Source organism: Grus americana, chromosome 20 (genome assembly GCF_028858705.1).
Source record: "Grus americana isolate bGruAme1 chromosome 20, bGruAme1.mat, whole genome shotgun sequence".
In the NCBI taxonomy this organism is placed as follows: Eukaryota; Metazoa; Chordata; class Aves; order Gruiformes; family Gruidae; genus Grus; species Grus americana.
The window spans coordinates 4,694,055-4,709,763 of record NC_072871.1 but is presented as its reverse complement, the minus strand read 5'-3'; the positions used below and the strand labels follow the sequence as shown (position 1 = coordinate 4,709,763).

Here is a 15,709-nt window from a genome sequence, read left to right as displayed (position 1 = left end):
AATCCGAGCGGGTAGACAAGTTTAGATCCCCTCACAGCCCCGTACAGCGGCCCTCCCCGGTCTCATCCTCCCTTCCCACGGCCCTGGCTCCGTCTGGCCGGAGCTTAAGTCCCTCCTTTTTGCACCCCCCCCCGCCACCCCTCCTCCTTCCCTAATTATGTACAAAACGCTTCTTAGAATAAAATGGCCAGGCTGGGGCTCCTCCCTGCTTTCCTCTTCCCCATTCATCCTCTCCAGACCGCTCCAAGCCCCTCCCCCGGTGGCAAGCCCAGCCTCTCGCTTCCCTCCTGGAGCCCTTTTCATTTTTATTTCTAACCCCCTCTCCATTCTCCCTGCTGCCTCTGCTCCTTCCCCCGATGGCTACGAACTGAGCAGCAGAAGAGAGGGGGGGCACAGGAATAAGTAAAAAAAAAAAAAAAAGCAAGAAAAAAGAAAAAGCAAAAGAAAGAGGGGGGAAAAAAAGGATAATTTTTTTTTTTTTTTTTTGCCTCTGCCCTTAATGCCCGCGATCTGGATCAAGGAAGGGGATTTTCTGTCTGAGCATGAAAAGGACTGCTAGAGCCCCAGGATTTTCACGCCTGCATTATCAGCCCAGCACCCAGTATGCGAGCTGGACACAGAAGCTCTCCCACAAGTTCCTACCGAGCCGAATAAAACCCACGGGCGACCAGATCTCCGCCAGAGAGGGACATTAGCATCAGGTAAGGCGAGCGCTGCGGCTGCAGCGGTGCCTCTGCCCCGGGCTCCCCCGTCCTGCCTCGGCCGCGTTGTGTAACGCGCCCCGCGGTACCTCTCCGCCCCCAGCCGCGCACACGTTTTGCCTCTGCGTTGCACCCCCGCCCTGGGCAGCACGGAGTTACGCGGGGGGGGCTGGATGGCAGAAGTCCTGCAGTCCGGTTAGCGATTGTGTGTGCGTGTGTGCGGTGAGCGTGGGGCCGAGATTCGCCGGCACTCGGAGGACTGGGAAGACTGGGAGCACTGGGAAGACGGGGGCAAGACGCAGCCCCTGGAGGATGCCCCGCAATAGGGGTTCAGCCCCCGACTTGGCGGGGATGGAGGTGGGGGTGGGAGGTAGCCAGGCTCCATCTGTATTCCGGAGTATCGATACATCCCGGGGGGGGGGGGGGGGACACGGACGGGGGGGGACACACGACCGTCCCCAAGGAGATGGTGTCATCTCCACTTAATCCACTGCTCCGTTTTCGCAAGTGACAAGCAAATCGCGGAGGAAAAGGAAAGTCTGTCGCCTTGAATCCCACACGGGGCTGATTGCCTCTACATCTAGTGGGGACTGGGAGACCAGCGGCAGAGCCGGGGGAGGGCAGCGATGGCGGGGGGGGCTGCATCCCACGGCGCAGGAGATTGGTTTTCCCCGGCTCAGCTCTCAGCGCTGCTTGCGAGGCTGGTGCGGAGCATAACTTTGCCTTTTCCAGTCCGTGGGGAATAGGGGGACAGAGGGCATCTCCACGCCATTACATCATCTCCGAGGTCCAGCACAGCCTGGGTCTAAAGACCCAGCGGTGATCCGAAGAGAGGAGGGCTGAAGGTGTGAGTGTGTGTTTTGGCTTGGGAGAGTCCCTCCGTGCTTTTACTTGGGAGTGGGGAAGGGGAGGGGGTGTCACTTCTTAGATGCAGTCTCCTCTTCATGGAGAGAAACAAGCAGCAGATGAATGCTGGCAGGCTGCGTGTATGAATTTAGCCTTGTGATTGGCATCTGCACTAGGTAGGACAGAAGGGTCCTTCATGCTTTACTCTGGCTGCTCATCTGGGTGCATAATAATAATTTGTTAATGGCAGTAAAGCTGCTTTCCCAAGAGTTGTAGAGAAGTATTTGGGGGATGGTGAGAAGAAGAGGTAGTGAGTAAAAAGGAGATGAGGCTTTGGTGTAAGAAATATGAAAGATGGTTGGGTTTTTTTAAATTCCTTATAAAGGAAAGAGATTGATCAGATCTGCTTGTGAGTGACAGACAGACAAACCCGGACTCTTCCCTCCCACACACCACACAGGCAGGCAGTCGTGGTCTCCCTCGCATGCACGTACACGCTAAGCACACAGAACACATGCTGTCGAACTCGCACAGTCCACCCCATGCTTAAACACAGCATCTTGGTCTCGCTCTCACATCAGTGCAAGCACCTATTCCAGCTATGCAGCCCCGCAGTTCCCCCGCACTCAGACACCCAGACTTGATGATCTACACATGAACACGCACCGTAACGTGCAGAAATAACTGCATTGATATTCTCATTATGCGAATCAAACATCCAGACATTCACATGAGCACACACATGCCGTCTTCTTTGCAGGTCTCTCAGTAGGTGGTTTGTTCCTCCAGCACAGTCTTCTCCCTTGTAGTTAGTTCCAGGCATTGATTTGGGGTTTGTCTGACTCCAAAGCCCTTTGCGACTCAGCAGAAAAAGCTCGCTACATTTTGCGTGTCTACGTTTGTTTTACTGCTCTTTGCATGTTCCCAGGACTGAGTAATGATTTCACTACTGGAAAGGCAGACAAGCGGCAGACAGTGGACCGGGGAATGGCTGGGGGGAGCAGTAGCAAGCCCATACCCATCATGCCCTCTCTGATCAAAGCTGGAGTCTGTGAGTATGGGAAGTGCTCTGCTGGAGTTACGTTGCCTTTTCCCATGTGTGAGCGTGTATGTGAGCAAAACCACATACGCATCTATAGCTAAAACACACACGGTGCAAGGCTCCACTTCAGTCTTACCCTGGTTCAGAGCGAAACCCTCCCATCCTTAGAGCACAAATACTCCCGTGCCTTTGCAAGCCCCTTCGATCAGAAACGGCATAGTATGCGCAGGGGAGATGATGTCACTGGTGTTAGATGTATTTAATCAACATCCCCCTCTGACCTTCCTCCCCTTCCCCTTTTTCCATAGGGCCTAGTGAGGAGACTGTGCAACCCTCCAAGAGCAGGAATGTAATGAGGCCGACTAAAGTCAGTGTTAAAACTTCGGAGAGGAGGAACGTATGGTGAATTAGGTTGCTATAGGTAAAAGGTGTCCCAAAAGAGGTGACGGAGAGTACGTCTGTGTTCCCTCCTCACCTTCGCTGATTACTACATTGGAAGTGTGTGTAAGGCTGACGCTAAACGCTATGTGGGAATGGGTCTGCCAGCAGATGATAATCATTGTTGTCTGTGCAACAGAAATAGTTCAAAGCCAAATCCTTCCGTCTTTGCTCAGGCAGAAGTCCCTCTGCCTGTGCCGAGTGCCTTGCTCAGGTAAGCACTGCAGGAACTGGCTCCAGAACCGGCACATCCGTACCCGTCTCCGTATCGATGCCGTATTTACAGCTGATGCAGAGGTGTTAAGAAGGCAGGAAAATATAATTTTAAAAGAAAATCACTAAAGATCAGAAATGAGGGTGAAGAGCCCCAAAGGCACCCCGAGGCGTGACATTCGCGGACGGAAAAAGAGGGAGGGAGGGGGAGCGCTCCGCCACGGATGCCCCCCCGGGGAAGGGCCCCCTCGCCGCTCCGCGCCCCGCTGCGCCAGCGCGGATCCTCTCCGCGGCCGCGGGGCGGGCGGCACCGCCGTGCCCCAGGAGGGGGCGCTGTGGCTCCATGCAGCGGCCGGGCGCGGAGCTGCGCGGAGCTGCGCGGAGGAGTGGAGCTGCGCGGCGGGGATCGCCCGCCTCCCCCCCCCCGCCAGCCTGCCCGGGGCTCGCGGAGCTGGAGCCAAGCGCTAATAATAATACGGAGGCGGGAGGGGGGTGAACGATAAATAACAACAGGGCTCTCTTCTCCAAGGAGCCCAGGTGCAGCTGAATGGGTTTGGGCCGGATCCTTTCCGGCTGCAAACCCGCTGGTGCGTACGGGAGTTCTGCTGAGGATCTGGCCCGATACATGCAGGAATCTTTTACCCGGTGATGAAATGCAGCTACTTCTGGGACAGAGCCCAGCAGCTTTTCCGTGCCAGCAAATACTACAGGGGAAGTGAAAAATCACTTCATGCATTGAAAGTGCAGAGATGAACTTAGTGAGGCAGAATATAAATTACCCAGAGTTAGGTAGCTTGCGCCCTGTGGTTTGATTTACACCATCCCTCTTGCAAAAGTATCGCAAGATTTTTAACAACTGTAAGGACCTTGGCCCATTTCCTTCCAGGCCACACAGAGCAAGGGAGAATATCCATGCACAGAGAGATCTGGCTTCTAAATAGACCCATGGACCGTGGTCTGATCCTGCGGTTCTTCCTCTCGCCTGGAAGATGGCTGCCGCCTGGAGCAGGATGCTGAGTTACTGAATGATGCTGAGCTGAGTCAGGGCAGAGCATCTCCTCCCAGCTATATGCGATACCCCAGACTGTTCTCAGATGCCAGGGGAGGTTTTTCCCTGCTCGCTGTGCCTCTGCACTGCCACGTCCTGCCGACCTGCTGGGACCGGAGCTCGGTTGGACAGGGCTGCAGCAGGCTGCGGCTTGTAATCGGTGTGGAAAAGGGAAACATCATCAAGCAGAGAGGCCTGAGGAAGGAAACTGGATATATCTACTGGGTTCTTGTGTCCGGAGAAAGTCAAACATGGGCAGAGCAGGACTGGAAAAATGAGGTGGCATTCACCAGGGTTTGAGAGTAGGCGCAGGGTAGCTGTTGCTGACTTGATGGGTTAAGCTGTACTGTTTCAGGGAAGAAAAAGTGCTAGGACTAGTGGGAGGAGGAATGGGAGAAAAAGCAGAAATCAGAGGAGCAGCTGAAGCTGAGCTGAAGACAACTGAAGGACTCAAGTTTACTTCAGGGATGCTGGAGCAGATCCTAAGTGAAAGTGGCATAAATTGGGCATAAACATGTAATTTTTAGAAGGAGCTAAGAGTCAGGCCCAGGATTCCCTCTGTGGCTGGGTTGGGGAGTTTATACGATATGTCTACACCTTTGCAGCCCCCCCCACAGTGAGCTGTTTTCTTGCAGCCTTGAGGCAGGACCTGCAAGCAGCATCACAGGAGAGAGAGAAAAACGCTTATTTATTTTTGCTATTTGTTCTTCTGAAGTCATGTGCTCTACATCCATTTTATTGTTGCCTACAAGGCGCAGCTGACAGAGCTTAGCTATGCACAATGCTGTTGCTGTGTCTGCTGACAGGCCCGTTCGGAGCATAGTGCTGGGTGAGAGTGGTACCCATGGCAGCACCGATACCCCTGCGGCTCTGGTGATGGCACGTCTCTAGGTATTGACATAGTGTTCCCCAATGCTTGAATTCTCATACACACGATTCCCTGCTCCTATTTCAGAAAAAAACAACTAGTTGCACTGCTGATGGATCGCCTCTTACACTGGCAATAGAAATAATAGTAAGTCAGAGCAGCAGCAACTGATCGGAGCAAATAATCCAAAACAGCTTCAGATGGTGGCCTCCAGAGGAGGACAGAGTGAATAGCCTTTGCCAGACAAATACTGTTGTTGTTCACTGTTTATATCGGTGATAGAAATGCTGGGCAGAGGTAGAAACTCAGGTGCCAGGAGCACCAGTACAGCTTTCAAGCCCTAGAACAAATTCTCTCTGTGTGTTAGCACTGGGCACTGTTCAACCGAGTATTGCCATCACAGTGACATCTTTCCTGCCAGAGGTTCACAAATTACAACAAAGCTAGCTCTGGCCTGACACATACCAAGCAACGACACAAAAGCTTGCAAACCAAACTATGAGAGGTTCTCACACATATGAGAAGCTCCAGAAAAACAATTTGCTCTGGGGCTTTTTGTTGGAAATCAAAACAGAATATAGGAGCAGAAGGAGCTCTCACACTCCCATCCATTCTCCCGTACTGCCCGATTTCCAGCAGAGCAGCCCTGGCTTTTCTAGTGTCTTCATGGTTGGGACCTGTCTCATGGCTATCCTGATAGAAAGTGCCCTCTTGTTTACAGAAGATAAAGCCTGGAGCCTTTATAAGACAGGTTGTCTTCTAGCTTGGACTTTTATATCTATGCATATTACAGCCGAAATATGCCGTATAGCAAGTACCTGTGAAAAGCTTGAACCTCTTGCTGTAAATCATCACAGCCTGTCGAAGCCAGGGGAGTTAACTGGCTTCATGGAGAGTGAGGATCTCTTTCTTAGGGTTTGATTTAGTGCGTGATTTAGAACCTGGCCTGTGCTCTAGACTCTGCTGTGTCCATCATGATTTTGGATGCAATTTTGGCCAGAAGTCCTGAGTCGGCACAACTGATCCCATTTAGCCATCTCTTTACCCTGCTGGAGCTGTGTATGAGGTTGTCAGACACATTGCTAACACTGGAGACCTTCGTGGTAATTTATCCTTGCAGTTGTGGATGCTGATTTCCTAAGCTGGGTGGAAGATGGGGAGGGCGAGCTTTAAAACCGTTGCCTCGTGCCGGCAGTACGTTCCAGGTGTGGCTGCCAGGACAAGAATAATAAATAAAAGAAGTTTGTTCAATAGTTCAGAGCAATACTTAGAAAACTACAGAGAAACCAAAACTAACCAAGGAAAGATGGAAGGAAATTAACTGCGACCCTAGGGAGGAGGCTGATGATTCAGGGCAGGCTGGAGGACCAGGACGAGCAGGTGTGAATCTTTAGCTGGACTTCTGGGATCAGTGGAATAAACAGCAGTGAGGCAGGCCACGAGTGCCGGAGCAGCCTGGCTGCTTTCGGCATGTGACTGCTCTTCAAGCAGGTACAGATGGTGAGCGGGCAAGCGAAGCCCTCAGACATATGCTGGGGTACATATGTGGCTATGGGTCCCTCCTGGCTCAGACCACCTCCTTGCCTAGAATATGAGGATGCCAGAGTTATTGCAGGCATTTCTTGCACTGCTCTGTGCTGGGGGAGACTTGCAGTCAAAATGGAAGGTGTGTTTTGAGGGAGCAAGGAGAGCTTAGGAGGTACAAGGTGAGAGTGAAGAATGCTTGAGAAATACTGAGAAAGTTGAAGGAAAGGACTAATAAAGACAGCATAATGTTTGTGCTAAAATTGTGAACGGAGATAAAAAAGCAGCAACGAGGGTACATGTAACGTAGCCTTAAGACCAGCAGCTATTTCTAGAATTGCTTATGTCATGTCATCCAAATTCGGAGTTGCTTCTGCAAAACAACTCCAGGCTTTGCTGTTTTATGCCTGAGAATGCTGATAATGTGTTTATCTGCCATTTCCACTCTCCTAAAAGAGAACTATAAAGTATTTGAAAATGATGGTGGGTTGCTGTACCATATTTTAGGCGAGTGAATAGATAAATCTAATCAGCCAAGGAAAAGCCACCAGTTAGGATTTTCCCACAGTATTTATATGGTGCTGGCTTAAAGTAACTTAATAGCGGTAATTTGAGTTCTCATAAGTGTTTTGATAAAATCCTTTTTGTATATTTGGAGATACATGTATATCAATCCTCTTGTTTGCTTCTTGGGGGGGAAGAGTTAACGTCAGAAGACAGCGATTGGAACTGGATGTGCTGCTCGGCATATTTGCTGGTGACATGGAGGAAGGAGTGATACGTTTTGGTGACGGAGCCGGATCGGGCCTCGTTAAGACTGGGAACAAGTGAAAAGTGGTCTACCCAAAACAGGGGGACACTGAGGGGATCAGAAAGCCATGGATGAGCGCTATCACTCCTGGGATAACTTTTCAGCTGCTTGGGGACGTGCAAAGTCAGCAGTTGTCTCAGGACTGTCATGCGCAGCGTCACTAGGAAGCCCAGCTCTTGTGAGTATGGCTAATTCTTGATTGAGTCCTTTTATGCTTTTGGTTTTCACAATATTCTGCAGTAATGGAATTAGTTATGGGTCGTGGGCAGAAGTATTTTGTTTGGGATTTTGCAGATCTGGTACCACATAATTTCCTTGGGCGTCTCCGACTTTCTATGGGAAAGAGGAGGAGTGAATAACCATTTCTCATTGTCCACCTCTCCCCTGTTTGTGAGCAGACAGAACTCGGTTCGTACCCCTTGTCTAATGGCAGACAGACCCCTCTTCTGCAGATATCGCTGATATTGATATTAGGTATTGCTCAAAGAATATCAGATATAGGCTTGCTTTCAAACACGTGCTCAAGCGTCGCTGACCCTGTGCAATCACGACTGCAAAGAGCCCGATCCTGAATCACAGACGAATTCTTAATTACAGTCCCACAGACATGATGAAACCTGTTTCCAGGATCAAAGTCTAAGCAACTGCAAATCCATACATGTGCTGAATGCAGAGTGAATCATGTTTATGATCCACCGAGTTCAGCTTCTTTGTTCCAAAATGCCGGTCAGGAAGGTAGAAGAAATATTCCCCAGGATATTATAAAGACTAACATATCATCAGAGGGAGAATCAATGGAGATTGATGGCAAATTAGATGGATACTTGAGACATTAAAAGGAAGGATGGAAAATAGAAGTGATATTATAATTGAACCATATTAATATATTTTAAATTGCTTTACAAATGTTAACAAGCTGAATAAGGAAAACCTGGAAATAATAGTTTATTTAGTCTGGGAAAGCTAGGAGTACGAAGGGACATTTGGGTTCCAGTGCAAAAGTATATGAAGGTCAGAATGAGAAGTGATCAGAAACATTTTAACACTTTGATGATACAAGAACAAGGGGACACATCAAAATTAAAGGGCACAACTTTTAAAGCAAATTAAAAGGAAATAGTCCTTTCTTCAGCATACAGTGAAGCTACACAATTCCCTGCTGCAGGATGTCGCTGAGATGAAAGTCTGGATGGATTTGAAGTGTAAAAGGCTACATAACTTTGTAGCAATTAATAGCATTTGCAGCTCTGCAATCTAGGACAATGGTAATCAGATCTCATGCTTCAAAGCAAAAGGTGACCATCTTCTGGGGTCAGGAAGGACATTTTCTGCCCGCATAGAAAGAACATAATATGGTTGGCCAGGTAATATGACTGGATATGGTCGATCCTGCTAGAAGCTAAGTCAGCAAGAGATTAGTAAATTGCTTCTGTGGGTGCTGGATTAAGGTATTATAAAAAGGTTTTCATCAATGCCAGACAGACTATCAATCCAACAATCTCTTCTTCTGTGTCAACTCCCACAAAAGTAATTTCACTGATTACAGTAGATATTGAAGTAGGACATAAAATGAGTGGTTATAAGCAGCAGCAATGACCCTGAGCTGCGCATTTCAGTTTCCTCTATCACCACCATTATCTGCAGGATGGTGCAGAGCTGAGAAGAGCCTGGAGTCTCCCAGTGCTAGGTACCGTACAGACGCGAGCTCCCTGCCCTCGAGGGCCTGTGGTCAGACAGAGGAGGAGGAAAAGAAACAGGGAATGCCGTCACCTCTGCTCTGTACCAGAGGAAGTGCAGCACAAGGCTCGGGGATCAATTCAAATCCTGTTAGAGTCAGTGGAAGCATTTCAGGTTGCAGGAATAGGAGCTCGGGCTTGGCTTTGACAGATTTTGAAAGTAGTTGGGGGCAAGGTAATGGAATGTTTTAGAAAACAAGGCCTTAAATATGGCAATGGTATATGCTGAACACTTGGAAAATCAGCCTCCAAGGTGTTTGTAAAATGTCACCTAAAGAATTTGCCCAAGTTTACGCAGGAAGGCTGTGGCAGAGGTAAATGTCTGGATGCATCTAGAGATTTAACCAAACAAGCCTGGTAGGAGTGACAGTGGAGGGAGATCAGTAAAGGAGCCCATGAGTGTTCCATCTCCTCTCCCCACATTTTCTCTCCAGTGCCACAGCCCCACGCACCAGTGGGTCCCAAGATGTCCCCCCAGACAGAGGTCCACCCTGTCTGCCATGTGCTGGGCACAATCCTGCATCCTGCCCACGGTCTTCCACCATCGCTGGGGCCATGTTGGTGGGAGGAAGGAGGAACCTGCCTTTCTCCATACTCTTTCTCATATCAGCCATTTTTTTCCTGTTGCCACAGACAGACGTTTGGGTGGAGGGAGGACAGGCTGTTGTACACAAAGAGGGGCGTTCAGCTTCGGCAGGTGACACTTGCTGAGGGCCACTTGTCCAGTGGCTAAAAGCATCACCAGGTGAGCAGAGGAGACTACTCTTCCATGGTCAGCTGTACCGGGGCTGAGACAGGTAATAAAACTGAGTTTGCTGCAGAAAGGTGGGAAGGATGAAAAGCTGATGGCTACGAGGAAAGCGTATACTCTAGATGGAACAAAGCTCTCAGAGAGATGCGTGACCGTGGCTGGGAGGGAGAGGAGACCTGGCAGGTAGGAACACAAAGTTCACCGGCAAGGCAAGTGCGAATGCCAAGACAAAGTGCCGCATCAGGACAAATGATTTCTTTGCTTCCTGCATTGTAAACAAGAGAGAGATGAGACGGGTAGGTGCAAATCTGCCGACGATGTGTTGTGTAGGTGTGATGGTTACTGTGCTTATAGGCTTGGCTGGAAAGGGGAAGGATGGACAAGGGAGCTTTCATTCTGCAAAATGCATGAGAAAGATGCATGCATGCAAAGAAAAAAAAAAGCTATGAGGTAGGATTGCAGTTTACCTTCATTACTGGAAGATTGATTTCTGATGAAAGGAGCAGAGAAGGGAGGGGAATAAAAATTTTATAGATGGTAAGAATGGGGATCAGAGCTTTAAAATGGCAGTTGTGAGTTAGTATTCTTGAAGGATTGGTTCAAATGTGACTGCGGAGACCAGTGCTAGTTTCTGATTTCCAACCATCTGCATTTGAAAAAGAGAGAGAGAGACCAGCAGACTGGCCTCAGTGAAATTCTGCTGGATTTCCCCCAGGGAATCAGAATTGTCCCTGCATTTCAAGTACCTGGAAGACTTAAAACACTGAAAAGGCTGAAAGGTGAGGCGAGGGTCGAAAGGGAGAATGGCTGGCAGGAATAAGCAGATTGTAGAGTAGGCTGGATAATTCAGGGATCTGTAATAAAACTGCACGGTGATGGATAGTGAATAAAAGACTATAGGTATATTATGGTTTACGGAGCACAGGACAGATGTGTCTCTAAGGAGACTGCGATAAGGAGCGCAAGGTAGCAGCAGACCGGCAGCAGCGGCTGTTTTGGGATGCAACAGCACTGTGTGAATAAAGCAGCACCGTAGCAAGATAGTTCAATCCCGATGCTGTCACCGACGTGTTATATATGACCTTGGGCAGGTCGCTTAGGCTGATATCTTTAAGAAGAGCTTTTTAAATGCATGTGTTTCCATGCACAGGAGCTGAATTTCTTACAGTCAGTGCCGCGGTTCTGAGCCCTCCAGCTCACGCAGTGGATGTGAACCACTCAGGGAACTTGGCTCCAAGTTGGGCATGAGGAAAAATCTGCATTTTTTTAAAGATTCAGCAAGCCGTGTCCTTAGGAAATGTAGCACCCCGAAGACTGATATTCAGCAGTACTGAGCCTACATTTCCAGTGCTGAGGAAAAGCAGCACTGGTTTGCATCTAACTCCCCTCCACCCCAGCAAAATGGCTCCATGTTTAGGAGTCTGGCCTGAATTAATTTCTCTTCTCGTTACCTAAGACCACTAATGAAGTTGGCCTTTTACTGGAATATATAAGGGAAGAATATGCTAATTGTATCTCTTTCCCTCCCTTGCACACAGATACGGGGCTTTTACTTATACAACACGTATAATGAAGTGTGCAAGCGTGCGTGTGCACACACACACACACACATATGCATTGTGCTTTAAGGAGCCTGAATCAAGACTGCTGTTGCAGCGCAGCATATTAGTCTTTTTACCCACTTCAGCATTTGCGGTAAATAGCAATTAATGATAAAGCTGCTTACATTAAAAAGAAGAGCAAAGGAGGCTGATGAGTCCTTCCTACCAGTGGATTCTCCTGCAGTGCTTCTTATGACTTTGTTTGTTTTCAAGTTTGAAGACAGAAATTTTGTCCGTGGCATTTTATTTTCTTCACTGCTGCTCCTCCAAGGGAGCTCTTCCGTAGAGCCTTGAGATCGGTGAAGTCCCTAAATCCTTTGTGTCTCAGATAACAGGGACACCCTTTGGTGCTGGGGGTATGACCCTCCCTCGGGTGCCATACTAGAGATGGACAGAAGGGCTGGGGACCAATGCGCGCTCTGTTGCCCTTGCGCAGGGTTACTGCTTGTCTGCAGACCTCCATAAATAAGATTGGGAGCTGGGGAAAAGGAAATCACCAGGAGAGCTGAGATACACTCTGGATTTTATTTTTATGTGTAATTTTAAAATTTCGGACTCTGGAAAGGCTATGAGAGCTGATTTCCAGCTCAGTAATGCAGTGTGTCTATAGTAGGCTCAGGATGCGTTTTGCCTGCCCCACGTGCACGTGCAGAGTGTTTGAGCGTGCAGTGTCTTCTGGGACGGTGCTGAAGGACTGTGGAAGATGACAATAAGCTGTTGGAGGTTTTGTGCTTGCTCATATTGCCCACAACTGATGCTAATAAAACAAAATATAGCCAGAACTGGGTTTCTTCTTAGTGGAAAAGCTTGTTTCCTCCTGAAGAAACCCCAAAAGCAAGCTAATACAAATGCAATGTCTGTGGCTAAGGAACCCAGGAGCCAAGTTCTTTGACAATGTAGAAACACCCAGAGATATTTAGATGCCTAATTCCTATATATGTGCCAAATAAATCCACTGGATGCAGGAAGCTAAGCAGGTGATGCTTCCCTAAATACCTCTGGGCCTGAGGTTGCCAGTGGGCGGCTGTGCGCAGGGTCCTACGCTTGAGAGATCAGACCCAGAAACGGGTGCCAGACGATGCCTGAGGAGCAGGATCCCAGTACGTGCCGTTCCCATCCCCGCGTGTCTGCGTCTCGTTCAGGGCGCACTTGGGTGGTTTGAATCAGGGATGGCTGATTGCAGGGAGCTATGTTGGGGGTCTTTTTCGCTTCACATCAGATGCACTTGGGCATCCCATGTTCCAATTTTCTGTAGGGACCTCATGCCTATTTGGTTACATGTTAGAGATAGTGGTGCTTTGGAAAAAAAAAAAAAAAATCCCAAACAGGAGAGCCAAGAGAAGTGAAAAGAAAGAATTCAGAGAAATAGAGGGTAAAAAGGGATGCTCTGATTGTCTTAAAATAAAACAGCAGTATATGGCAATTTGTAATGGGAAAAGTAAATCCAGTCTCAGATTATTTCCTGGGAACTTTTCTTTCATTTTTGATACAGGATTTGCTCACTTATTTTTCTGTAAATCTTATTATTTCACTTTAAGTTCTCTGTTGAATGCAGGTTTAGACTAGAAGAGAGCAAAGGACTATGAAAGTCATCAGCTTAAGAAACTCACAGAAACTCAGCCTTGCTGAGATCCCTCATGTTGTTATGAAGATCTGACAGACAGTTATTGTAATTCCTAGTAGGGATAGGGGAATAATGATTTTTTTTTTTTCAGTTTGGTTCTGAAACAAAAAAAATGAAGGGAAAAAATTAATTTTAGTTATTCAAACATAATTGGCAGGAGGGAAGAATGAAAATATTTTTTTTTATTTGAGACTAGAAGGAAAGGAGAATAGATAATCACTTCAAAACTTTAAATTTTGCAGAAATGCATAACTTTGTTTTTCATAACTGTATTATCTCACTTTTGTTTGGGGTTTTGTGTGTGGGTTTTTTTTTCTTCATTTCCTTCTAGATCCACTTTGTAAACATTTCAATATGAAGCATTTAAGTTAAGAAATAATGCAGTCATATACTTTGATTCTTTTAAATTTTTCCGATCCCATTTTTTGACAGTAACTATCTAACAAATTCAACCTGAATTAGTAAACATTGGCAGTCAATCCCCAAGCACTTTGCTGTGCCTAATTTTAGTATGTGTTAAAAATAATGTCTCGCATCTTTAGTGCCTATGATTGCAGTTTCCTTTATGCTACACACAGTTAAAGACAATTCATACCTCGAGTAACATATACTCAAAGGGTACAGAGCAGTGGGAGATAAAAGGAGAAAATAAAAAGATTTGCCTGAAGTCTCAGAGTAAATCAGTAGCAGAAGCTTATAGAGAAGCCTACGGTCTTGACTTCCATTCCCCTGCTCTCTCACTAGTCTGCAGATTAATTATAAATCTCTTTCTCACCCATTAGATTTTTCTCATCCTTCTTCTACTCCTGCACTCTCTCATTCACACCTTCAATTCTTTGTTAGTCTTCCTTTAATCTGACTTTCCTTACTCTCCATTTTTGCACGCTTTCCTCTTTTCTCCTCCTCTGCTCCTCCCGTAGAAGATCACTAACGAAGTGGCAAGTGTTAACAATGTGTCTTGGCTGTGCCAGCCGCGACGGATAAAGAAGGAGCAAGGTGGGTGAAGGAGAAGAGTGGCAAAGATGGAGGGAAGGGGGTGATCTGAACTGATTTCAGGCTCCGGGTGAAGGTGTGCAGGAAGGCAGAGTAACCAGCTGCACGCTCGGAAACCCTCGCTGCGGTGGGAGCACAGACTCCAAACCGAATGTTGAAGGAGGAGAGCATAAGCATAGCTAAAGGGTGGGACTTGTATCCTCAGGGATACGGGGAGCAAAAGGAGAGTAACGACTCACAGGACTGGGAGATGTGCGGGCAAAGGGTAACCAGCAGATTTCTCCTCTTTGCTGTGACAGGACCTCAAACCCGGGCGTCTCGCACTTGATTCATCTGGATGAGTTTGTGCGCAGGGACTTCTAGTGCTCGAGTAAAATCAGACGCGAGTATGCATATTCAATCAGACAGGGGTTACGGGTGCTCTCTGCGCACTGGGCATTGCGTGCTGGCAGGGATTAGACCGCCATCTGCTCGGTACAACGCACATCGCAGGGTTGGTACCTGAACCCGGGATGCTGCCGGAGCTCCTGCTGACTTCCTCAAGTCCTGCAGAATAACATTTTTGTCACTGGAGCCTCTGTTGTGTGGTTAATGGACAAATCTGGACAGAGCCTATGGATTTAGGGAGGAGAGGCATTAAGGGTCAGATAGGAGAAGCGGCTGAAGAATCCGTACTTTGGGCTGATACCTATAGCTCCCTGAGGAACGCAGGCCAAGCGCACAACAGCTGGTGGGGGGAAACTGAGTTGATGCCGTGGGAGCAAAAATGTTGTGTAGTCTGCAATCCAGGCAGGAGGAGGGAGAAAACAGAGATGTAAATTAGGAGGAAGCTTCCTAGAGCTGCTTTGGTCCAAGAATATTATACCAAGAATAAAATGGCCAAGAATAGCTGTCTGTCATTGTAAACAGTCACATTAGACAGGATGGATAACTTCAGGCTATGTCTTCATGAGCACAGTAGACTCTAAATACCCTTCTTTCTTTCCAAACTCCTTTCAAACACCTTCGATTTGACAGGGATAAGCCAGCTAGCTGTATTCCTGTTCTGCATTTGTTTTACCATTCACCAGAAATTATTTAGCTAGCTAGCTATTTATTATCTAATTCCATGGCTGCAGTTGAGGAAAGTCTGTTTATTCCTTTTCCACAGCAGTGTCTCTTTCTCCAGCAGCTCTGACCAGCCGCTAGATGCCCTGGGGAATGTCAAAGCAGAATTAATTAATCATGACCAGTGATGGAGGTGTTTTTCAGATTTGGATTTGGCTAGCAGATTGCACAAGATCTTTCTGTGAGTCAGGCTATTGAAGAAGCAAATGTGACGCCTGCTCTGGATTGCTTTCAGACAGAGTCACTTTGGGAGGCTGCAGAGGCATGTAGGGTCTATCAAGCAGTGGGGAAAACCTAGCAGAAGTCAACAGCGTGCATGCTGGTGGAGGGGACTGCTCGCTCCCTTTGGCAGGACACCATGCCAATGAAACAATAAACTACATTTTAGCATGTCCCGTCCTGTTCC

General features: G+C 47.9%; 1 protein-coding gene across 2 annotated transcripts in view; it reads left to right on the top strand.

Annotated features, from left to right (window-relative positions):
• Positions 1–300: 300 nt before the first annotated feature.
• BRINP1 (BMP/retinoic acid inducible neural specific 1) overlaps positions 301–15,709 on the top strand; it is an 87,777-nt gene continuing 72,368 nt past the window's right edge. Inside the window, exon 1 of one of the 2 annotated variants that reach the window (XM_054848955.1) lies at positions 301–701. The gene's annotated coding sequence lies outside the window, so the exon portion shown is untranslated. The remainder of the gene's footprint in view (positions 702–15,709) is intronic. The other variant, XM_054848956.1, reaches the window with a different exon arrangement.